Source organism: Corvus brachyrhynchos, unplaced genomic scaffold (genome assembly GCF_000691975.1).
Source record: "Corvus brachyrhynchos isolate BGI_N302 unplaced genomic scaffold, ASM69197v1 scaffold467, whole genome shotgun sequence".
Classification (NCBI taxonomy): Eukaryota; Metazoa; Chordata; class Aves; order Passeriformes; family Corvidae; genus Corvus; species Corvus brachyrhynchos.
The window spans coordinates 2666385-2688960 of record NW_008239309.1 but is presented as its reverse complement, the minus strand read 5'-3'; positions in this window follow the sequence as shown (position 1 = coordinate 2688960).

Here is a 22576-nt window from a genome sequence, read left to right as displayed (position 1 = left end):
TTAGAGTTGCCATTCCAGAAAGATAATTTGAAGAAACATTTGTTGTCTATCAATCAAGTTCTGGACTGAATCCAGAGAACTGATTTTTAAGATATCTTTAAAGTGTAAGCAAGTTTTAGCCCACATTTCTTAAGAAAAACAGGTTTTTGAGACTAGAACTATTGTCTCTATTTGTTTGTCCTGTTCACCACTAATAATATTTCAAACATCAGCAATTTCACTCTAACAGAGAATATGAAGTCTCCCATATCACCAAGTTTTCTTAAGTCTGGAGACAACAGCATCCAGGCTGTAAGAAAGACACCTGTGGTGATCCTTTATGGGGTGCTAGAGGACTGAAATTGAGCAGAGCCATCACAGAGGCTTCACACACCAACAGAGACCATGGACCAGAGCTGTTGTCCATCCTTGGCATAACCCAGCGCCCAGGAGACAAGCCCGCTGGAGCCAGAGAGCAGCTCCCAGTGGCTCGGTCTGAAGACGACGAGCTGGAACCAGGCAGTGCTGGCCGCTGGCATTCGCAGATGGGTGTCTTTGCAGATCCCTTAGCCGCAGAGGTTCTCTAACCAGCAGAGCCCTCGCAGTTGGGGACCTTGTCCCGGCTCCGGCTGTTCACGGGAGCGCGCTGCTGCGGATGCTGTTCGCTGCCCACAGGTGGCAGTGAGCCTTCACTGTTCGCCAGAGAGAAACCAAATTTGCCTCTGAGCCTCGGTGGTGTTTGTGGGCATCGGCTTGAGAGCCCCTGCTCGAGGTCATCGGGTCTGGCTTTCGGGAAGCTCCTCAGCAGAGGGCTGGCTATGCTTTTCGTTCCTCTCTTCGAATGCTGTAACATAATCTGTGTGACTGGGAAGGGTCTGTAGGTCAATCAGAACGATCAAGATCTGCCCAAAAATTCACTCAAATCTGTGATGTCAAACGGTGTCGATATAGTTGGAAAAGCAACACTTCAAAGGGGACTGTGTTTCAGAGATGGTGATAATTTTATTATCTGTATCTGCCTGAACACAGGCCTGGTGTGAAAAGACAGAGCAAGAGAGGGAAAAAGAAAAGGAGCTGCGTAGATCAGAGGAGATCAGAAAATCACTCATGCTATTCAGAGTAATAAACTTTGCTGTCAACAAACACAGCTTCCCTTGGATTTTTCAAAGGATAAAACCATCACTGTTTACATTTAAGCTCTCCTCTCTCCCATGTCCTTTATCACAACAAAGTTCTTTAGGTTCCCTATGAAACAACAGTATGTATTTCTGATGTTCCAAAATACCTGCTGAGTACAAACTTTCAAACCTTCACAGATAAATAGATAAGATTAAAGAACAAAAACAGTGGTGTTGAGTGGAAAAACAGACCATAAGTAACATTTGGCCAACCCGTAAGCTGAAGATGTTTGTATATACTATATAAAATCTGGGTGCCTGTTCCTTCATTTTTGTCCTGGAATCAATAACCACATGCATCATGTAGGTTTGATTTTCTGGGGGGGTATCTGCTTTTTTTCTGTCCAAAAATAACAGCAAAATGCAAAGCGACAAATAACATCAGCAAACTGAAAAAACCAAAACATATGTAGTTTTTTCTCAAACTGACTGCTGCCCAAATGTGAATTAACTATGTGAGTTTTTCTCTGCTCTCCCACAGCTGTGAACATCTGCCAAGTGACTGGAAACCCATTGCATATGGTGCCACCTGCATTTTGATACATAGCAACAAGCCAAGTTTTGCCATCATGTATGTTTTTGCATCTCCACTGGATCCACTGGGGTTGCATGCATGTAACTGAGAGTTTAATCCCAGCGGAGCTCTGTTGTGTTTCCCCATGACTAAGTTCAGTGGACTTAGTTGCAGGATATAACTGAGACCAGACACACTCTATTGACAAATAGTTTTAATAGTAAATCCTTTTACCAATCTGGTGCCCTGTTGCAAAGTTTCCCCTGAAAAATGGATATTCTGACAAATAGGGAGCTCGCTACTGGACATCTACAGCTCAGTGGACTGATTTTAAGACAAAAATTTTAACACAACAAAGTCTTCTGCTGCTTTCTTGTGAAAAAAGCAGTTCTGTGAACCCTCCATTCCATGCCCCTGAGCCAATGTGGAGGCACAGCTCCTGTGGGGATGATCAGCTCAGGATCTACATCTAGTGGAATAGAAGCCTGGAAACAGGGCCTCAGAGGCCATTTGGGTCCTGCCTCTCCAAGGCAGTGGCCAGATGGGCATTGTGAAGAACAGTAGGTTCATCATGTTCAGCACCCAAACAAAGTTGATTCATTTTTAGAGACTCCTGGTCTGGAACGGCACTGTTCTGGATGTCTGGAACAAGTAGAAGACTAATCCGGAGAGCTGCCAGTGCAGGTACAGAAGGTGAATTCTGCGCTGTGTCTCATCAGTCCCTGCCACAGGAGAGGTTTTGTTCTCAGGCTACCTAGAAAGAGATACTAGGTAGACAATGTTTGTATTCTTCAGGAAAACAAAACCCCACTTAAAGAGTCCCCATACCACCTTGGGACATAATTTTAAACTCTGATTGAGATACTGCAAGGGAAAACATCAAAAATAAATTTGCATTTTTTTATTTAATAAAATTAATCCTTGAAGCCTTTGTTATTTTGTTTACTATGTGCATTTGTGACTTTTTTGGGCAGAGTTATTTTCACAGGGTCTGCATATTGAAATTTTATGCAGGAAGAAAATTCACATACAAAGTGAAGCCAGAATTGTCTGGCACAGACCTCCTAAGGACAGATGGTGCCACCTGCATCCTTGAGTAAGAATAGTCCCAGCCAGGTTTGTAGACAATGACCTATTTAAGTGAAAGGGGGGGGGAAACTCCATGTGCTCTCTTCCTATCTAAGTACAGAACATTTACAGCAATAGAAAATTATTAAAATTAAACATTATTGAGAGCTGTGTTTTCAGCGACTCACAGCTCTCAGGATACATGGAAGTTTTCACTGCTATTCAAATCTGTTATTTCTTTCTTGCCACTCAGCTTCTTTTCCAAAATATGTTTGAGCCACAGATCCTGGGTTTCTATGTAGAGGCCTCCCCTCTGTTCTCCTTCTTCCTCTGACCAAGATTATTCAGCCTTAGTTTAAGCTGAGGTTTTTGACAGGCTTATTGTTGCAATGAATTTGCAGCTGTGTCTTGGTTCCATATTATCTTGCCACTGAAATAAAAGATGTCACAAATTCATCTCTGAAGGGACCGCTGATTTAAATGTCATTTGAACATACATTTCTTTAAGAAGCAGTAAGAACAACCAGAGTAAAGACAAATAAAGGAAGGAGGAAAAAGGGTAAGCATGTGAGTTTTTTCTCAATATGAAAAGTATTCTATTTACAGGAAAAACATTTCTTTCATTGATTATCATTGGACTCCATTTCCTGGTAAGAAAATATTTGTGCTGTGTATGTTTAAAATTTCATCTGTCCTTTGTGGAAGAATGTTTGAAACCAGATAACCTTTCACTTATTTAATAATCAATTATTCCCAAAAGTTTGTGTGTTTGTGTGGGTATACAGATATGTGTCTCCACACCACAGCTTATGCCTGGTAAAGAATTTAAACGGCAATGCAGGCACTAGCTGATGCTGATTTTGCTTCTTTTTCAGCATTGTTAACTGGCAACCTGACGAAATCTAATTTGTTTCTAGAGACGTGAAAATATAAATAAATCTACAGTTTTAAATCTTATTATAGGTCTTTCCTTTCTAGATTTCTTCTGTCTAATACGTGAAAGAAGAGTCTATTCAGACCTATTATCTTCTTGGTGTTCTTGAAACCAGCAGAGGCAACAAGGTCTGTTGACAGGTCAGTCTGTTGACAATTGACAAAGGTGAATGTCCCCTAAGTTCTGGCACCTCACGTTTTGGAAGTAGACTTAATTGGTTGCCTTTTACAAAGAGATAACAGTAAAAGTTTAATCAGTAATATTATTTTATATCAGGCTGAACAGAAGTGAACCAGAACACTTTTTGTGGTATTACCACTATTCAGTATAAAATTTAAAAATGCCCAAAACAACCAGGCTATAGAGAAGGCTATAAAAAACATGTCACCAAATTTTTACAAACTTAAAAGGAAGGCTTTTTCCATTTGAATTTCAGGATTAAGTCTGAGTCTGCTTTTGACTTAAATGCCCAATTTTTTCCATTAATAATTAGAATTCTTTGTGGTGGAGAATGTTCAGGTGGAAAAATGAAAACTATCCCCCCTCTCAGTGCAGTTGGGAGCCATGGGAATGGATGTTCAAGGAAATGTTTGCGTACACCTTACAGTCCCACGAAACAACACCCAGTCTTGATTTGTTTAAGCTATATTTTTATTAATAAAATGATAGGAACATTGTTTGAAGACTGACTAAGTCCAGAATAGTGGTTTTGTATGACATCTATGCAATTTAGACAGAATTCATATGAGGTAAAGGAATACAGATATTTATAGTCACTTTTATTTTCTGTTTTGCTTGAGGTTGTTAAATTTTTTTATGCTCTTCTCTTTTTAGACTAGGGACCCTGAAATAAGTTTCTTTTAATGTATCTGTAGCACATGTGTGTTTTCATAACCTATATTTTTCTATTTTACTGTGCAAATACAATATGAAGAATATCCCTTCTGCCAGGAAAGTGAGGTTTGATAAACTCAGCTGAAATGGAATTTAATGAAAAGAAATGAATGAGGCCTTTGTAGGTTAGTTCACTGTACGGTTTTAAAAGTTTCAAATTAAATGACACATTAAAAATGCCTGCTTTGCCAGCTTTTCTGGCACAAAACAGCTACAACAAAATGTAACTAAATCTCTTTTAACATTTGAGTTATAACAAAAGTAGAAGAGAGATATTTTAACAAAGATCAGACTACAGATGGGACTGAACAGTCTGAATACTGACTTCTACACTTATAAGCCCCAATGAAGTGTTAGTCTCACATGCATGAGTAAACAATAAGCCAATAGAAGGAAATAGAGGGTTTAAAACTGCTTCTTTTACCTTAAATCTGGTTTCTCAGTTCTCTCCAGGTAGGCTTTCAAGCAACAAAGTGGCCAGATTACTATCTTCCTTCAAGTACCTTGACAAGTTATTTGCCTACCTAGTATTACTGAATGTTTCGTTTCTCGTGAAGAGGTGATATACAAATTCCATCTTTCAGAGAAGGTTGTTTCTCGGGAGGAATATATGTATATATAACCTCATTCATTTCTGCATTGATTTTTTTCAGATCCTGCTGTGTGATATAAAACCTGTCTCAAAGTTGATATGCCAGAAAACAGTAGTAAAAATAAATTTTAAAAAATTTAAAACAATTGTTTTCTAAAGCCTTTCTGAAACTCTGTTAAGATAGTGATTTCTTGATAAATTTTAGATTTGCTGCCAGTAATTTTTCTTAAGTTTAGTGAGGAATTAACGCCTCCCATATCCTCAGTACCAGCACTGAAGTTTTCTGCGATGTATATTATTATTCCTGAAAAAAGAGAGAAGTTGAGTTTCTTCTGGATTTAGAAGCAAAGAAGCCCAGGTAGGACAAGCCTGTGTGGTCCACGGAGCATCTGAACATTGAAGGAGCAGTCAAGCTCTTGGCATGGGAGAACAATACTGCTGAATGCAGACACTAAGGATAGGTGGGGTGGCTGGTAGTCCTTCCCTGGAAGAAGACATGTGGCGACTCTCTGCAAGGGAACCAGACAGCCTGGCTATTAAGTGTTTGCTGCACATGCAGAGGACTTCTCTTTACACATCTTCATAAGGTTCTTTCATATTTCCTCCAGCCTCAGGAGACCAATTCACGTGTTTGTGAATGTTTCCTTACCAGCAAAGAAAACAGTAAAATGAGATGACCGCCCCCTGTGGAAGGCAAACTGAGAAAGCTGTGACTGAGAATGGAAAAGTAAGGAGCGTATTACCATAATACAGAAGCAGAAAATTAGAGCTGCTTAACCCATCAATAGGGCTGTTAAATCCCCCTGTGCCATGAGGACACTGCAGGAGCAGAAAATCTGGACCACAGGCAAAATTAGTACAGTCTCTTGAGGTTTCTGATGCTTGATATAACTGAATAACCTACAGATCCTTCATGCACTGGGTAACAAAATATTTACTTGGTGCTGTCTTTGCTGCCTTTGAGCTAGACAGATAGAAGTTTTCACACTGACTACTGTGGGGTACTCAGGAGCAGGAAGAAACTATATATGTCCCTCAGAAAAAAGGGAAATCAGGTGAAGAGTGGTTGGTAGATCTTGGTCAGAAGATTTAAGGAAGAGGCAGGTGTCCAAAAAATGATCATCAAAAGCTGCCAGCAGAACGAAAGGCCAGTTATTTCTAAATGGATGTCTAGAGTCTTTTGCCATTTGACAGGTTTGAAGGTTATTCTTTTCAGAGATGGGTTTGTAAGCTTACAGAAATTTGTTTCTTTGTGTAGTCATCACCAGGTTTGGAAAAGTCTTCCAAGATCATTGGGTCCAACCACTAAACCAGCACCACAGTGTTCACTGCTAAACCATGCCCCAAGTGCCACATCCACAAGCCTTTTGAACATTTTCAGGGATGGTAACTCTACCACTTCCCTAGGCAGCCTATTCCAATGCCTGACCTGACCACTCTTTCAGTGAAGAGATTTTTCTCAGTACCTAATCTAGAGCTCCCCTGCTGTAACTTGAGACCATCTCTTCTCATCCTGTCATGGATATTAGTTACACCGGAGAAGAGGCCAACGCCCACCTGGCTACATCCTCCTTTCAAGCAGCTGTAGAGAGTGATAAAGTCCCCCTGAGCCTCCTTTTCTCCAGGCCAAACAACCTCAACTTCCTCAGCTGCTCCTCACAGGACTTGTGCTCCAGACCCTTCACCAGCTCTGTTGTTATTCTCTGCACACACTCCAGCATGTCAGTAGCATTCCTGTCATAAGAGCCCCAAAACCAGACACAGGATTTGAGGTGTGGCCTCACCAGTGCCGAGTACAGGGGGACAACCCCTGCCCTGGTCCTGCTGGCCACACTGTTGCTGGTACAGGCCAGGATGCCATTGGCCTTCTTGGCCACCTGGGCACACCCTGGCTCATGTTCAGCTGCTGGCACCAGCACCCCCAGATCCTTTTCCTGTGGGCAGCTTTGCAGCCACTCTGCCCCAGCCTGTGGCACTGCCTGGGGTTGTTGTGACCCAAGGGCAGAACCCGGCACTGGGCCTTGTAGAACCTCACACCACTGGCCTTGGCCCATGATCCAGCCTGTCCAGATCCTTCTGCAGAGCCCTCCTACCCTCCAGCAGATCAGCACTCCCACCTAGCTCAGTGTCACCTGCAAGCTGACTGAGGGTGCGCTCAATCCACTCATCCACATCCTTGATAAAGATATTCAACAGAACTTGGCCACAATACCGAGACTGCGGGAACTTCACTGGTGACAGTTTTTCCAGAAAAATGCTGGGGGAAAGAGAGTGTCAAAGGCTTTACTAGTGTCCAGGTAGAAATATCCACAGCGTTTCCCTCATCCACTGATGGGGTCACCCTGTCATAGAAGGAGATCAGGTCGGTCAAGCTGAACCTGCCTTTCACAAACTCCTGCTGGTTGCGCCTGATCCCTGGTTAATCTGTACATGCTGTGTGAGGGCACTCAGGATGATTTGCTCCATGATCTTCCCTAGCACCAAGGTCAGGTTTACAGGCCTGTAGTCCTGTGTACCCTTCTTTCAGCCCTTCCCATAGAGGGATGCTACATTTGCCAACCTCCAATCAACTGGGACATCCCCATTTTAGCCAGGACTGCTGGTAAACAGTGGAGTGTGGCTCAGGAAGCACTCCTACCAGCTCCCTCACTCAGTTTCTGCTAGTCATGTTTCTATTTTTATGATGATTATCAGTACTCCTTGAAATATCACTGAGTCCTGAGGACCAGGATACTACTCTGCCAGGTAGTAGATAGAAAGAGTCTGCTGCTGAGCATGAAGTAAACTACAGCAAATGGGTGACATAAAAGGAGATATTGGACAGCAGTGTACTGCAGCTGGATGGGATGGAGTTAATTTTTTTCATAGAAGTTCACGTGGTGGTGTGGTTTAGGTTGTGACCAAAAGGGTATTGATGGCATACTGGTTGAGGGGTAGATGCTAAAAAAGCTAGCAGAGAAATTTTTCCAGCTTTTTACAGCCACCTGTTAAAGTCTCTGTTCTCACGCAAACTAGCTGAGAAATGGTTTGCTATTTTGTAAACTATTTTGCAGGTGGAAGTTGTTCTGGAATAGTGTGGATATTGTTTTGGTTCATTGAGAAGAATCTATTGAGAATGGGTTGTAGCGTTTAGCCAATCATTCTAGGAGGTGGATGGCCAAAGGACCAATGACCTCCTGCCACTCTTTTGGACCAAAGTATATGAGCTGGTCTGTAAACTAATAAATGAAGCTATTCTTCCCTGGAATTATGTAGTGATTCTTGTTGTCAGCCCTGCGGACAACAGCGACAGTTGAGGTGTTCTGAAGAGCATTTACACATCATCAAAGCCTTCTCTGGTTCTCACTCTGAGCCCCTAGAGTAGACTGGGAGGGAAAAATTGGGCAGACAATCTGTGCAAGCTGAAAGCACAGCCCATATCATAAAACGCCACGCTCAGCAATACTGAGGGAAAAGAGGGCATGTTAGGAGGGTTAGCCATCATTTACTCGGAAGATCTCAGGACATCTCTCTACCTGTGGGAGATGCATCACTTGTTTTGCTTTCTTTACTTTTTCTCCTCTTTCACTTCTTCACTAAGTTAACGAATTTTGTCTTGTCACATGAGTTTTCTTGGTTTTTCTCATCCTTTCTTCTTTCCCCATCCCACTGTGTGATGGGTGATGGGGGAAGTGACCAGGAGTCTGCGAGGTCCTTAACCGTCTCCTGGGGGTAGCCCCAAACAGCATGAAAAGTCAGGCATGGTCTTGTAAATAAAAGTGATTTTTAAGGATAATTTTGAAAGAGTAAGACTTGTTCTTAATTTCTTAATATTGGCAGTATGCAACTCATTTGTGACGGTCATTATGAAAAAGAGCATAGAGAAATCTAACAAGTGAGTGATAGATGTGGAGGGGAGAGCTGATATGTAAGAGAATGGGAGATGAAAAGCTATTGTGCAGAGGCTGTGAAAGGCTCTGAAGATAAAATATTTTATGTTAAATATCCTATAGGAAAGGGAGAGAAGAGGATTGGCTGAGAAGAGGATTTTTGCAGGATGATTCAAAGTGAATATAAGCTGATTCTTCTGTTTCAGTTGCTTTTATTAGTATATTCAAAACTTTGTCCAGCCACTAACAAGGAAATTTCATACTGTTACTGAACAGATGAAACAATACAGATACCCTGCATATATAGGGCTTATTTCATTTATCAGGTGCTGGGAGCTGGTATATTCTTTTATTTCAGAAAACACAGGGTGAGCTGTTCTCGTTATTCACCTTTCATTTCAACTATTTCCACAGATGTATCTAAGCTCACCCACTGCCTGACTTAGATGTACATCTTCCCATTCAGGTGTACAGGCGCAGAAACCAACAGAGATTTTGAAAGCTTTTCAGTTAACACATGCAAACAGAGAGCAGCGTCTGGGAAAAAGAACAACAATCAATTTTCATAGTCGCTAGAGCGTTGCTCTGTATTTAGCCACATAGATCAACCTCATCAGTTTTGCGTGGCCAGCGTACTTGAATGCAAAATGACAAGTGTGGCACAGTCCCAACCAATAAAAAAGTGTTTTTCCTCAGCCAACCTTGCACTTGTAGAAGGCTCAAACTGAATGCCCGTGTTTGGTTTTTTTTGCAAAAGTGTGTGTCACCCAAGCTCACTGGGAAAGGCTGCTGCTGACACTGGAAAGGGGCAGCTTGCAGACTGACTAGCTGGTGGCACTGTGCACACTAAATCTCCCTAAGACGCTTCCCCATGCTATCTACTTGCAGTTTCAAACAGGAAAAGAGTGCTGATAAGACTGAAGTGCCAAGATGTCTAGTTTCATGAGATATTTATATATCTTTTGTATGTATTTATAGACATATTTATAGATGAGACACAGGTCCTAGCAGGGTGGTTGAGACAGGATAGCTCTTCTAGTTTGCAGAAAATAGCTAGAGAGATTAATCAATGTACCACACCACTTATTTGCATAATTATTTCAGAGTTATTCTAGTACCAAATAGTACCAATGTTTCAGAAATTTATCTTTTCTTCAATTACTGTTCACATGCAAAACGTAGCACTTGACAGGGAGTAGAAGGTGTTCTGTTTACAGTGATTTTACAGTGATGAACTACTGAAAAGCATCCTCTTTAACTGTGGCAGAAGGGCAACACTCTCTCAGCAGAAGAGATAGGTATGGCATTCTACGCAAAAGCAACCTTTCCTGAAACTGGAGGCAGTTTTATTCCAGTACATCAGATAACAGCCTGTACAGAAGGTGCAAACAGTTTACTGCACACTGTTATTACTAAATTGTAATAGGACAGAAGTACAAAGGGCTAATCTTAAACTGATTCTGAAGGGCATAATTTCTTCTCACAATCTTACTGCTCAAATGCCTCTAAATACTGACTCTTTGTTGTACCACACTTGTAATGTGCAAGTTGCCTCTTGTAACTCTTTGTACTAGTTTGAAAACAAACCAGTGGGAGGCACCAAGTCAGAATAACAACTCAATGGGGAAATGAAAGAAAAGGAAAAAAAAAACTAAAATAAAACAGTTTCAAACTGACAGAGTCAAGATACAACCTGACTCCCTGTTAGGCAGGGTGGTGGTAGCAGTCTGGTAGAATGGTGGCTGCAGTCCTCTGAAGTGGTGATCCTGTAGAAAAAGGGTCTGCTCTTCCTCAGAAAGTCCAGTGGTGGCTGTGTAGCTCCTGTCCTCTGGGAATCCAGTGGAAAAGTTGTCTCTGGTGTTCAGAGTCTCAGATTTTATTCAGGATGGAATGCTTGGTTCCTCCCTCTGGGTGGAGCATCTCACAATGGGATGGTGAGTCATGAGGCCAAATGTTGATTAGGCTCATTAAGCAGAAGACAGTCTGGAGGGAGTCATCTCTGAGTCATGTGGCAGGGCATTGATGGGCCATTAACAGAGGGATAGTGCAGAGGGAGGAGGCAAGGAAACACTGCCCCACCTGGTTTCAACAGCTCATGAGGATGGTAATAGAATACACTGCAACCCAGGACACTCTTGCATAAACACTATACAGAAAAACAGTTCTAAAAATGGTGAACATAGGTAAGATCTTAATGATCTTGACAGCTGCTTACCGGGATAGAAATGTTCCACTTTCCCACATGTCTGATCCTCAAGTTAAATTTCAGTGACCTTCAGAAATTATGTTTTTATAAAAATGGCAGACAACTTTCAAGATGGCATATGTACTGAATGAATGTATCTCCTTTCTCTTACCTGTACAGCTGCATAAAAAAATCCCACCTGTGAGGGAACATGAGAGGAGTGGCTGAGGCAGCAGCAGGAAACCTGCTTTCTTTGTCAAAAAGCCTCCAAGAAAAATGAAAATGTTCACACTGTGCTTTTGCAAGAAAAGTTAACAGTGTTTCCTGGGTCACTGTTTCAGAAGCAAGTAAAAGGGCTTGGGACCCCTTTTGTCAGCATGACTGCAGTCATTCAGGGGAGCAGACCTTATGCCATCAAGGAAGGGGAGAAAAACTTACTGTGAAAAAGTAAGAACTTTTTCACAGTCTTGAGATTATGAGCAATTTAGGACCATCAGCAAGGTAGAATTACTACTCCCTATAACTTCACATAGGGAGTGCTGATGAAAATACTTCCAGGCTGACATCCTAGCCTCAACTGACATCCTTACTCAACTGTAAGTTTATAACAAAATGTCACCCAAAAAAACAGTACAGGATGGAAATTATGTGTTTGTGTTACTTTAAACATTTCTGAAGGGCTGGCACTGCATAGATTTTTTTTTTTACTGCAAAGTTATCTAAGGAGACACAATCACTGAAAGACTTTCTTTAGACGCATTATGCCATATAACCTGTCAGTGAATGGCTAAGAAGAAGTCTGGGTCAAAATCCATGCATAAATGAAATCCTGGCAAAGAAAATACAGATAATTTAAACAAAAGTGGATTTTGCCTCTTCCTTTCTGATGTTCTTCAGTTGCAATAAAGACCATACATTATAGAGCTGTTCTGAAGTAAAATCAGTGGTTGGTCCCCAAACCTACTTTGACCAATGTCAAAAGAGATGTCAAACAACAAATGCCTTGCAATGGTTCAGTGTATTAGAAAGGGAAAAAACTGTATGTTGCATATCAGTTGCAGGACAGCATCCCTTAATGCCATAAATCTTGTGTTAGGATGGTCTGGGGGGCACTGTCCACAAAGGTAGTTAAATTCCAGAGAGTCATTAAAACATGGCATTAGGGACAATCTCCAGAAGAAATGCACCATGCAGGGAAAAGATTTCTCTCTTTAGATGGTTACTGTCTCACAGCTGAGACACAAGCCCCCAAATCTATAGTCATTATGTGACACATTTGCTCATTCTACGCTGTTTGATCCCCACTCCTGGAACAGATTTATGACAGAGGTTTAAATGGGCTGCAGCCCTCCCTCCAGCATGTTGGTGCCTCCCTCCCAGCCTGCCCTCCAGCCGGCAGCATGCCTGCAGTCCAGACCTCCCTTCTATGTGGGAGAGCTCTGCTTGCTCACAGTGACTGACTGAAGGCAAGGAGAAGCCTTGCATTTTTGCATGCCAAATGCCTAATACTACACGCTAAATGAGACCTATTTTTTATATGTAGTTCAAAGTCCTGGTATGTGTCACCTAACACAGCCAGCTGCATTGCTCCAATCACTGAGATTCATAGGAAATCTGGGACCTCTCCACCACACCATACCAGGACAACAAAAGCTGTTTTCATAGACTTTGGCAATTTTTATGAGGCTGAAATAATCACAAACATTTTGGGGTGTGCCACAAACTATCCAATTCTCATTATAATTCCTCCACAGCATTTAAAATGTTACTTTCAGTCTGTCACATAATGCCTCTTCTAGCAAGTAAAAAAAAATGCTAATGTCTGTATCTTTATGTATGTCTTCTCTGAGTTTGCATGAAGCAAGTGTAGAAGGACAAGTACAATCTGCTGCTAAGGGAGTAGGACATCAGGACTGATTTTTTTTCTTTCTTTTTTTCTTTTTTTTTTCTTTAAACATCACTATGTGCTTTACTCATTTTAAGGAGTATGATTTATCAAAGGAGACACAGGATGGAAAACAAAGTGAGGGTCTTTGTACTACCTCCTTGCCTACTCCTAAGGTGCTTTTTTTTTAATGCCATTATGCAGTGGGATGCGTTTCAAGGATTCCATTGGATACAATTATAACATGAATACAATTGTAATAATTGAAAAAAAGTTAGACATGTAAGATTATAAATCCTAGTTTAGTCCATAGAAATGTCAAAACTCCCTGAACTGGTGACAGCATCAGAAAAAATTTGGCAAATACCAGTGATAGTAAAGTTGCTGCATTTTATAATTAAAGACTTGATACCATTGTGTAAATAACAGATTTAATGTGTATTTCAAATCATGATGTCACATCCAGAGACCTTGGTACAGAGTCTGATGTACCTTCCTTTCCCAAACATACCAGCTTAATCACAAAAACTACCTGTAAAGGACTGTTTTTTCCTGTTAGAAAAGAAGCGTTGAGAAAAAAAGTCTGTAAGACACAGAGCACATAATGTGTTCTTGCAAGGAAAAATGATACGTGTGATGTCAGCTTACTGAAGAATTACTTGGCAGATGGAGGTGAAACAACAAAACCCGTAAGACCCAGCTCAAACTTTGGATGGCCTTGTGGTTAATTGCACTGCAGCTGTCCAGCAGCAGGCCTTGGAACAGGCCGAGCCACTTCTTTACACCTCCAGGAATATTTAATATCTTATTTATGCCTAAAAGTCGTGGTTTATTTAGATTTGAATGTTTGCAGCAGTTCCTGCCCTGCAATCAAGAAAAATCTATGCTCAGAATTCCCCCATAATCTCTTATTTCTTCACAATTCCCTTGATAACCAGACAATATGGTGCAGCTGGACAGAATTTTAAATATGCGTTTCTTATGCCATCTGCATGTTTCCTCTAGCAGTCTGCCATCCCCCACCGCACCAGGCAGAAAGCAGGGTTCAGCTAACAGAACTGAGAAAACCTTTCCATTTCTTGTAACACTTTTCATATTTTCATATGAGTAAGGCAGTAAAAAAAAAAAGTTTCTTTTCCACTGTATGTCACTCACCACAGAAACACTTTAGTGAAGATGAAACACATGTAAGAGGTATAGATAATGTCTGAACATAAAAAAATGAAAGCCTTTTTTGGAGATTCAGGCTCAGGACACACGTAATAAATTGGCTTATCTCTTTTGGTCATTTCAGATGGATCAAACAATAAAAAGACAAAAACTGCAAGACAAATGACTAATATGTCTCTATTTCCGTGTACTTCTCTGTCAGACCCTACAGAATTGCTGTTCACAGACCCCACATGCTCAAGAGGGAGGCTGGGCTCTCTGGGAAAGACACTCAGGTTGTGTCCTTCTTTGTTGTATGCTCAATTCTCCTAAAACAGCAAGTGGCAGGTCTAAATGTTTCTCTTCAAATGTTTGATAATATCATGCACCAGGTGTGGTTTGGCTACTTTAGTAACTGAGCTGTTTTTAACGCAGCAGTTCTAGAAAAAGTCACACATATTCTGAGTTAGAGTATCTGTGTCCATTTCTATAAACACTAAATTATGTTCCTAATTTTTATATGATATGGATCATTTCCACTCCTCCCATAGCATAATGAACAAATATGGAGCCTGTATTTTAAATATGCTTCCAAAACTTCAGCAAACAGTAATGTATCTGGATAGATTTCATCTCCACATACCTCATAAATAATACTTACCAAAAAATTATATGATTTTTATAAACACCCCAATTAAGATATTGCAAGGATCATCATTTATGACCATGTTTCTCTCATGAGAAAAGAGATATCTGGCAAGCATAGCAGAAAATGTGTGCGTTTGTGCTATAAGAGGATATGGTCTTTTCTAAAATTTTAATGCAATCATGTCCAGTCATTTCTTTTTCTAGCTTTCACTGACCATGGGAAGATTAGAGTTCGTGCTGCTTTGGCCCGCAGAGACATCAACTGACGGCTCTGATTTTCACTGTCAAGAAAAATACATTGGAAAAGCAAAGGAAATTTGTGATTTCTTCTATAAGTCTTCCATAAGAATCCCAGCTTCTGACTTACACACCTCAACCAAATCAAAGTGCTGCTTCACACGAGGACAATCTGATGTATTCATTCCCTCAGGAGGTCTAGGTTCTTTGTCATGCTGGGTCTGGTTTTCATACAGGTAGCAGTGGTAGTAAGATTTGTTTCATAAGTTCAGAATGAATTTTAGCAAACTGGAACTGTGGTTCTTCAATGGGAGTTCAGTGTAGTACATCATCTTGTAGGAGATATTCACCATCTGTTTGCTGACTAATACATATTGCAAATAAAATTCAAAGTAATCTACAATATTGTATCTTTTCAAGGATAAGTTTTATGAAAAATACTGAAACATAAAATGTACTATAAATATAATCCCAGCCCCAAACAAAATTGCTTATGCTGAAGCCTAGAAGCCTGTATAGGAACTAGAAAATGTCTCTCCTCTATTTCCATTGCACTGACTGCAAATATATGCACATGTATGCAAACAGAGTGTCAACTCTGTCTGAGGGGACAAAGCTACTTAGCGTATGTTTATATCATGAACTCCCTAGGGAATTCAAATCCCTTTGTTACTTAGTTTTGCTTTTAAAATCAGATTGACAACAATTTCCAGATGCTTAAAAGTGCCTCAGCTAGGATGATGGGACTTTAAACTTTGCTTTTGGTCCACTTATGTTATCAATAGAATCTTCCATTATAAACATCAAATTAGACCAATTTATTTATTTTCTGAATATGTGGTGCTAAGAGGAATTTCCATCATTAATTTTAAACCTAGTACACTTTTTTATTATTATTTAGTAACACTGAAAATGTTAATACAATGTGTAAACTAGTGAAGAAGACTAGTAATTCATATTTTCATTGTTGTAGTTATCTATAGACATGGATTCCTTATGTTTCCCTTCCATATCAGTTTCCACCAGCAGATCTTTCTGAAAAATATCTCTCCAACAAAAAGGTGCATAAAGTTTCAGGTAGAAGGGCCCACCAGAAAAAGAGACTCATCTTTTTCCTATACTCAGAGTGCAGATGATCACCTCGCAAAAGCAACGGAATTTGAAAAGAAGTATGTTTTGATATGTTTCTGAATAGGAGAGGACTAGGTGGTAACACTCTCCTACCTTCTCCTGTCTTTCACTGAATCTCAGTGGATCATAATAACATTTTCAGCACTGCTCAGACCCCTTGCAGCACTGCACTAATCTTCTCCACATCTGTTGCAAATGCGACAACCACTAACCTAGGGACAGAATGCACTTTCCTATATTAAGCCAATGACAGTGTAAAAAGAAATGGAGAAGACAAGGCCTTAACAAAGTTTAAATGAGGGCCAACATGCAGTGGCCCAACAAGGGAGAAGTAATGTCTGCACTGATTATTTTTCTTGGGATTCTGGCCTTTTTATTTTGATTAATTTGCACAGAGATCTTGTCATAGCTAACCGGGTAATTGATTACTTAACCACCAGAACTATTGTCACAGCCTTTTATGTACTTGCAGTTTTGTCATCATCATCAGACACTTAGTACAGACAAGCCCTTACTCGTTGTCTTTAAGTGGAGTGACTGGGGCAGCAGCGTTTGTGAAGCAATATAAAGAGTAGATTCATTCATTTCTTCAGCCTTGGCTGTTTTTGAACCATTCCCAATAGTTACCTCTTTAATTCAAATTTGAAATGTTAGAAGAGATACCCTATAGTCTGTTCCAGCTATAAAATCATATTTTCCTTCTCATTCTGAGTGTCTGCAATTGTTCTCTCATAGCGCTTAACCTTTTAAGTCAGGAGGTTGCTTGGAAGCTCTCCAGTCTGAAATGCAAACGTCCATATTTAAAATACAGAAACCCTTTTAAAAGGATGAAGGTATTTTTATTTGAAAGCCCAGTTTATAATGACTGTTGTCCATCAACCCAGAACTACTTTCTTGCCAGGGATCTTTATTGTTTCTTTCTTATTACGTGGTATAACAATTCTTTGGTACTCATTTCCTGAAGAAGATTACTTTTCAGTATCAAACTTCGCCAACAGGTCTTTTTTGGCCCAAAGTCCGCAAATCTGCATTGCAATGAAGCAGGGCAGCTTTCCAGGCATTGCTGACTGCAGAGAAAAATCTGATGTCTGTTCTACTGTTTCTTTCTCTGCACGTTTACTGCTGATCATGAATGTATGCACTCTGGGCTGTACTCATCTTAGAGTTTCTTGCAGTGAAACTTAAAACCAAGAGAAACCTGACTGGTTTTGGGTTTCATTATAAAATCCAAACTCAGCCCCATTTTTTCTGAAAGTTTGCTAACATTCTCAATGTCTTTGAAATAAAGTGGGTGCACTTATGACTCAACTTGGCAGATTTAAGGTGTCATAGTGAAACAGGTATTCGATGTAAAAAGGTGCATCAGAATGAGCTAGAGCACCACAGCAACTTAGAAGCCCCATTATCAAACTAATTTGACCACTTCCATAAGAATGCTAAACATTTGTAATACAGAGGCCGAAGTTCCTTTGACCCAACAAATATTTACTTAATTATGTTAAATGGAGCAAATTTAATAATCATATAATCATAATTGCAGATTGGTATTTTTGCTGCTTTCACTCTGTAGATCATTTCAGTTGTGGCTTTCACCAGATAGTACACCTTCTCATTTTATTGCCACATATTAAAAATAATGTTGTGAATCAAGGTGGTAATGGTATTGTGAAAGAGACCTTGGATTTTCTAAATTTGGCTTGTCGTGTGTAGTTGTGGAGGACTAGACCCGATGTTAGAGATGATCCCCTCCACATCCATATCCTTTTATTTGTCCTAAATGAACCAATAGTCTGATGGCCAGCAAAGCCCATGGATGGAAAGAAAATTGACTCCTGCATACTTTTCTAAGACTCTAGAATGGGTCATTCTTCTTGGGGGGTCTTAAATGGAAATTCTTTCCTAAGCCTGAGAAACAAAAATTACCATAAAAAAACCAAAAACCTTATCACAAAAATTTTATCAAAACCTGATAAACTCCAATGAAAACTCTCAGCTCCAAGTCACTGTTAAAATTTTTCAAGTTATTTTTCAGTGAAATTCCGAATTCCTTCTCATGTTTCCCCTATAAAATTACCCAGAGAATCACTGTTGGGTGGTCCACAACTGCATAATCCCAATAAGAAACTCAGACATAAAGGAGGATTTTTTCAGACAAAGATTACTGGAGAAATTATCTCAAATCTGGGTGTACAGAGGAAGACATTGTTGCAAAGTACTTTAGTCAGGGCTGTGAGAGTAATCCATACTTCACAATAGCTAGGTGAAACAGTTTCTCTCTGGTTGGGCATGTAATTGACACAGATACCATACATTTTCCCCTGTGTTTGATGTTTTTATTTCTTTCTGAAACGGTATCCAAGAAATGAACAGGTCTTGCCATCTGTGCAGCTGTTCATGAGGTTTTCTTTTTCAAAAAGCTGATACATTTGTGATAATTCTAATGTCTTTTATAAAGGACTCAAATTGTAATTACTTCCTTCAACCATCTATAAACAGTCAGTTCTTTTCTAGTTCTTTGTTTATTTTTAGAGCCATCGAAAAGGTAATTTTTTTATTATTGTAATATGCTTGAAACATTTCTCTGGCACCAGATTATAGCCAAATCTTCAAACTGGATTATTTTCATTATAATTTGTAGGATTTTTTTAACTCAACAGCTCACTTTGCTTAATGCAGGGCAACCGACGAAGGGTTGAGAATTCCTGAGTCCCACTGGGAGACTCATGAATGGTCAATATAAAACTCTTGCATGCTGTTCAGAAGACCTGAGATATTATTTGTAAAAATATGTCATCTGACTGATATGCAAAAAGCATAAGTGTTTTCTTGTCCAAATATTAGTACATCTAATATAACACCAGAGCTGTCTTTAAAATCTTTCCACACCACCTGCAAAAAACAAAAGAAAATAGATAAAAAACCTCTTAAACAGACTAATACCTTAGTCAGTGGAGTTATACATTTAACACGTCACTGCTGTAGAAATGTCTCCACTGTCTTCTTTAGGCAGTAGTAGATCACAACACCAGTATTATGCTGTGATGAGCTGTGCACAACCTAATCTGCAATGTAACATTAAGCAAAGTTGCATTAGTGTCTTGCACTTGTGGTGATGTTGCAAGACTTAAACAAAACTGGGTACATATCAACGTAATGGAGAAGTGACTACTATATCAGACTATTCAAACCAAGGTTCCCAGGAGATACTTCTTTTCTGTGAGAAATCAAGTCACTCCTACCTCTGATTTACTTCAAAACTGAGGCTTCACAACCACTCAGTTCTTCTCTGGTGCTTGGCTTTTACTTTGGATACAGCAAATATTTCCTATCAAGGGAAATCATTACATTCCTGACTCCGATCCTTTCAGCATGACTTCTGTCACGTGGGAGCAGTAAGATAGCAGTAAGCATGTGTCCCTTTTGCTTAGTGCTCTCCTTCACAGTGAAAAATATGGTTCTGGCTTTTACTAGTATTGAAGGGACTTTGTCTAACTCGAGTTCTTCCGTGACTAATAAAATTGTCTCACAAGTCAGCCTGCCAAACCCTCAGGACTGGCCAGAGGGTAACCTGCGAGAGAGGTTTTCTTCTTGCAATGGCTCATGAGTTCTCATCTGTTTATAAACCTCTTACACTGCTCAGCAATTTTGCACGTGGTGAACGTGCCTCACCAACCTTATCATGTCACCTCACAGCCCCTTGTTAACATATGGTGTCCTAAATGTAGATATTCATCTGCTTGACTTCCCTTAAAGCTACTAGTACAAAAGAAGAAAAAAAAAAACAACCTAAATATGAAACAGATGTCAAAGTGCACCTTGGGATGGATGTATTACAGAGACAAAACATCATCGGACTCCTCAAGATCACATTCTAGAGTTGCTTTATTATCACCTGGTCATGTGGCATGCACCTGTGCTCTCATGGTTTTGCAACTGGCTTCAACACAAGAGATCACCAGGTCCAGAAACAGCTTGGGTTTTTTAACATCTCTTGTGTGTTTTATTGTACTTTTTTTTTGCTGTGCTGGACTTTTATGACTCTCAGGGCTTCTGTGTGCACTTATTGCAGCAGAAGAGAGAATCAAACTCAATTTTTACCCTGAATTGTGTGCACATAAAATTAAAAAAAAAAAAAAAAGGAAAGACAAAAATGTGTGAATGCACTAGCAAAGCAGAAAAGAGGAGAAATTTCAAAATCAGGCTGACATCCACAGGGAGTGAGATGGTTTGCTAAAAATTGTAATTAAGTGACATTATTTGAGTTCTAAATACCAACACAGAACACACCTGCTCCTTGAGATGTAGAACACTTCCACTTGAGTGTGTCTATTCTGAGCTGCAGAGCCTCCAGAAAAATGAATACTGGCCTCTACCAACCTTCTTCCCCTAGGCAACTGTGTGCCCAGCATCTGTTTGCCCACTCTGTGTCCTAGGCAAGCCAAAGTGGCATCTGGCTACTAACTTTGGGGGGGCCTGACCTGGCAGGCAAGTTGAGAATACATCTAAAGCTCACTGATAGCACAGCAACCAAATCACACTTCTCTTCCTTAACAAGATGTTGATACCAGTGGTGATAACTGCTGGCCCAATCTACAGGGCACAACCTTTGGGAATAGCTGTGCTGAGGCTGAACTGGATCTCCTTGAGAAATGTGGAAGGTTACAGGGTCCCTGGGCCAGGCCTCCTCCCTTGGGTAGCATGGCTGCCCTGTGGAAAGGAAGGCAGGAGGCTGGATATGGGGAAGAGCAAAACAGGAGAAACATGACAGAAATCAAAGGGCCAGGATAAAACCTCTTAGAAAGCAGGACTACCTGAGGGAATGCTCTGCATTGATTTCACATGGTTTGAATACACCCGAGTCTAGGCTGAAGTTAAGCCTTTTTTCCGCCTTGGGACAGCTGAAATACTGCATTCCTCATCATCCTCACCATGATTCTGTGGAAATCCACCAAACCTGGTAGATTTCCATTAGGTTTTTGAGCTAGTAGAACTGAGAGCTACTACCATCTCTTTGGTAACCTGACAGGACTGGAGCTCTCCACCAGTTACTAGTGGAAAGTTCTTTGTATCACACTGGGGACTACTAGTTATCATGTTGACTGTGATAGTTACTCATCCTAAATACAGTAGCACAGATTCCAGATTTTACCACATGATGAGCATACAGTCACATAAGTCTCCTACTGCTTAGTCTGATGACTCTTCAATATCCAAAGGATTAGCATAGTTTCCAAACTAGTTTCTAATGGTTAAGCTTGTTTTCTAACAGTCAATTTTTAAACTTTTTTTTTTTTTTTTTTTTTTTTTACTGTAGCAAAACCCTTAAATTCTGTTCCCTATACTTAATATCGTAACAGGGACACACAAAAAACTCTACTTGAAAGGTCCAACTCGTGCTGTGTTTATGATTTCTTGTAATGTAGCAACACCGAGTGTGAGCCAGCTTCCTTCAGTGAGAGTTGCTGTGCACTAAATTAAATGTCAGCTCAATGTATCTTTACAGCAGCAGTGAGGAGCCAAATACAGCACTTCATAAAGAACTAGGACTTATTGAAGTGGGGAAGCTTATCCATACAGAAATTAGGACGTGGGAGTGCTAATTTCTATTTGATTAAAATAGAAGTGTGTGTGATTTTAAAAACAGGTCAGGACCACTGCTCTTAGAAAGCTAGGTCATGTGTTCTGCTTCCAGTCACAGCAGATTGGGAGGAGTGGGGTCTGTAGGCTGACCACTGTGCGCCCTATCAGTCAGGCAGGAACCCTACCCAGAATTCAGAATAACTTACCTGGAAGGGAGTGTGGCTAGGCAGTTCCCTTTACTACATGATTTACTTCTCATACCTGTAGGCTGAAGGGATTTCAGTTTGTTTTATCTTTGGTGGAAATTTTCAGCAAATAAACAATTTTGATATTCCTTGAGGCAGGGTGTTTGAGCTAATACCACCTGCCAAGGCAGTGCTGCACTCTGATGTACAAGGGGTATTGCTAAACATACTGTATCAGTCTTACATAAACATCTAACCCTTTCAAGTTTACAAATTTTTCTTTCCAATGCATCAATGCAATTCTTCAAACAGTTAACTAGTCTGTTTTTATGTATGCTTATCACATTTCTTAAGAGCCATAGGGTTTTTTAATTAAATTGTTTTTCCCAGAGATTTTATATTAAGATTTTAAATTAAGAAAGCACTCCATTAGATTAAAATATTTTTTTAATAATATTACAGGATAGAGAGAGAGAATGAGTACTTTCATTCTCTTACATAAATTTTACCTCAAATTTTGGAAAGTGGTTCCAAAACTATTATATGCA